The 3,286-nt window shown below is 49.3% G+C and overlaps 1 long non-coding RNA gene across 1 annotated transcript; it reads right to left on the bottom strand.

The window, feature by feature from the left end:
* Positions 1-668: 668 nt before the first annotated feature.
* LOC125540683 lies at positions 669-2,722 on the bottom strand. Its single transcript, XR_007297359.1, has 3 exons — positions 1,549-2,722; positions 1,031-1,389; positions 669-934 (listed from the first exon to the last, which is right to left on the bottom strand). It is a non-coding gene; the product is annotated as an uncharacterized LOC125540683 (long non-coding RNA).
* Positions 2,723-3,286: the final 564 nt, after the last annotated feature.

The following is a 3,286-nucleotide window of genomic DNA, read 5'->3' as shown; positions in this document are numbered from 1 at the left end:
ACCATAGCCCTGTTTTCTACTAGTGAATGTAAATCCTAGTGTATATTGCTATATGACGTATGAATATTGCCTTGTCAATTGCTTCTGCTGAGAGGTCACCTGTTGGACTCCCATGTTGGACTGCCAATATTTGGCCTGAATCAATGCTTGCATCGTAAATAGTCTTCTCTTTGCAACAACCTCAAAAGTTTGGTAGTTTTGGTTTTTTTTAGGGGTGGTAGTTTTGGTCGTTGATGGCCATGTTGTAGCGTTACTTCTGCTAGCTGGTGTACCGATGAATGTAGCTTTCTGTTGTTCATGCTGGGCTGGTTGACATGGGAGGTCTACCATTACCCAGGCTTCTATGGCATCATGAGGTCGTGTCTAGTGGTCATAGCCATGAATCTACAGTTTGGCTTTGAGACTGACTACCTCACGTAGAACGCAATGCAACATGTAGATCACCGATTATCCTTTATCATGCATAAATGTAAGTGATCATAACTTTGAAGATGTTGCAAACATTTCTCTTCAAAGTGCCAAGGAAATTATCAGTTCATGAAAAACAGCTATTTATTTTCTCGTCGAATTGTACAAACACAAATAGTACTCACTTTCTTCCAAGCGATGACGCGTAAGACACCCTAACATGCTGCACGTGGTTAAGAGTTAATTAGGAGGTATCCAGTATCTCATATCAAAGTCCTCGGAAAAGTCCAGGAGGGAGCTAATTAATCATGATTCTTCCCTGGACGATGAAGGTTTCACGTCAAACAAACTAAGATGACCAGAAGACAGCAAGAAGGGACGTTTCTTTGTAGGATGAATACAGCTACAGTACAAAGTGTATTTAGTGGTACAGTATGTACTGTATTACATAACTAAAAATAAACTAAGCATGCCTTCTTTCAGGTCAAGCTTTGCCTCTGCCAACTACTGTCATCGCCAGCAGCACCTGCTCCAAAGAACATCCGGTCAGTCTACAACATAACTGCATCGTAGGGAATTAACAACCTATAGTGTGATATAGAATTTTTAAAGAACACACTACCTCCAGCGCTACACAGTGTATTCCAGATTGAACCATGGGAGCAAAGCTTTGATGAATACATCAAATATTTCCTCCTCAATATCGACACCATTGAAAATCTATTGTGCAATTTCCTCGTTAGATATGACCCCATCATCTTCTAATTTTTTCGCGCCCACCTCCACGGCAAAACTCATCATTGCACTCCTGATGTTTGGCACTACATGTTCACCAATTTTCTGCTAATCGAATACATGCCCTGAGAAAGAACACTTATATATACCCCCGCCGTCCGAAATTACTTGCGGAAATGGCTCTTCACTTCGTCTGTCAGGCTTTGCACCTTCATCAGCTCCTTTTGATCTGCTTTGGAGTAGGAACTGCTATCATGTCAAGAAAACACAATCATGTAAGCCTCAATAATTTGATGCTTATGTCTCTATGAATGAAATTTATTAATTGCTAGTTTGCTACATGTAGTACGTGTTCCTGATCTTATATCTAGAAATTGGAGAAAATTGTATTTCAGAAACTCTCACCTTGGGGCCATCGAGTTGGTGCAGGGCAATGACGAACCGTCGGTGCAGCTACGGCGATCAACAACACCGCGCCTTCCTCGCTTGCCGCTGCTTTTGTGCTGTGTGCTGCGAGCCTGCGAGTGAGACTGGAGGCTAGGAAAAGGAACAGCCGGTGTCGGGCGGATGCAGCCCTCGCCGCTTCTTGCGCAATCCCACAAACTAACAGCGGCTTTCTTCAGCATCGCCGCTAGCAGCAGCCGGAGAGGTCTTGATACGTGCGCATCCCCAGAGCCTTGTCATCCTTCCTCAAACTCGCCGGCACAAACGCCAGCGCGCCAGAGACAACTGCCAACACCAGATTTGTTATGTGAAGTTTTTCTGAAATAGGGCTTCACTTGCACAGTTGTACAACATAATTTGTAAAGCATGCAGACGGCAGTTCACAAATGAATCTTGAAAAAGAAAAAAGAACTCGTGCACATCAATCAACAACAAATACCACTGAATTGCGGTTAAGTGGATCCATCCTCTTGAAAGTGAATGAGCACGCATCGGAGGAACCGAGGCGATGGTGAATATACCTGCGGCCGCTTGCCTGGAGCTGCGCCGTTGCCCAACTGGTGAGGACGTAGTTGCGTCTCTTGGGCGGGCAGCCGAACGGGGAACGGAAGCCGACGGTGACGCCGACGGTGACCGCGTCACACACCAGTGGAAAGGCGGCTCGCACATGTATGTCGCGGCCGCCGCCTCGCAGCCGGTGCAGCGGGAGGAGCCGGCAGGCCAGAGTGTCGTCCATGGGTTGTCAAGGAGCGGCGGGAGTAGGTACCTACGTGTCGCCACAAATCATGTACCTCTCCATCCTCTCGTGCTGCCGCTGGAGCTCCTGGTGCCGCGCCTCGTAGCCCCACCGGGCGAACAACACCTGTGAGCCTCTAGCAGAGGGACCCGACGCCGGCGGCCAAGGACGGCAGGTCCTTCGATAGGAGACGTTTGAGGTTGGCCTCCTCGGATGAAGGCCGCGACATCAGCAGTGGCTGCACCCCCGCGGCCTTCCTGACGCGCTTGGAGCGGCCCACGCGGTGGTTACGGCACGAGGGGCGGAGTATGGCGAGGATGTAGCAGCCGACTCTCGCTCGCATGGTGCACGCTGCACGAGGAGCCGAGCGAGGCCAGGACGTAGTAGTCGGCTCCTTCCCGCGAGACGATTCTTATATATAGCCATATACGGCGGTGCAGTGATCGCACGGGACCTTACGGGAAGGCGGTAGATGCATGCGGCAAGGTCTCTAGATTAGACGACGGAAGCGGCACCGATAAGAAGAACCAGCGTCCTCTAGATTACACGACCGAAGCAGCAGGGATTTCTTTACGGTAAAAGCGGACCGACCACGCACACCACCACACGTGGATCGGAAAGAAACGGCCTTGCAGAACGACATGAAAGAAGCCCGCCCATGCAAACAACACAGAACCGCCCGACAGCGACAGAAGCGGAAGCCAGGGCCGAATACCAACGGAAAGCGACGTAAGAACTGCGCAAACAGCGGCACGACCATATCTACCGATAGCGACATACACGGAACCCAACGGCGAATACCCAATAGAAATCAAAGGAAGCAGAACGACCACGCCAGACTACCGCCCAGCCAACAAAAAACGCTAAATCAACTAAACCGAATGCCACACCCGTTCAAAAAATTTCAATGAAATAAGTGGATCCACGAGCCGTTTGTACACCGCCACATACCAAATTAATACC

The sequence above is a fragment of the Triticum urartu genome, chromosome 2 (genome assembly GCF_003073215.2).
Source record: "Triticum urartu cultivar G1812 chromosome 2, Tu2.1, whole genome shotgun sequence".
Taxonomy (NCBI): Eukaryota; Viridiplantae; Streptophyta; class Magnoliopsida; order Poales; family Poaceae; genus Triticum; species Triticum urartu.
Note: the sequence above shows the minus strand (reverse complement) of the source record. Positions and strands in the feature narration are given on the sequence as shown.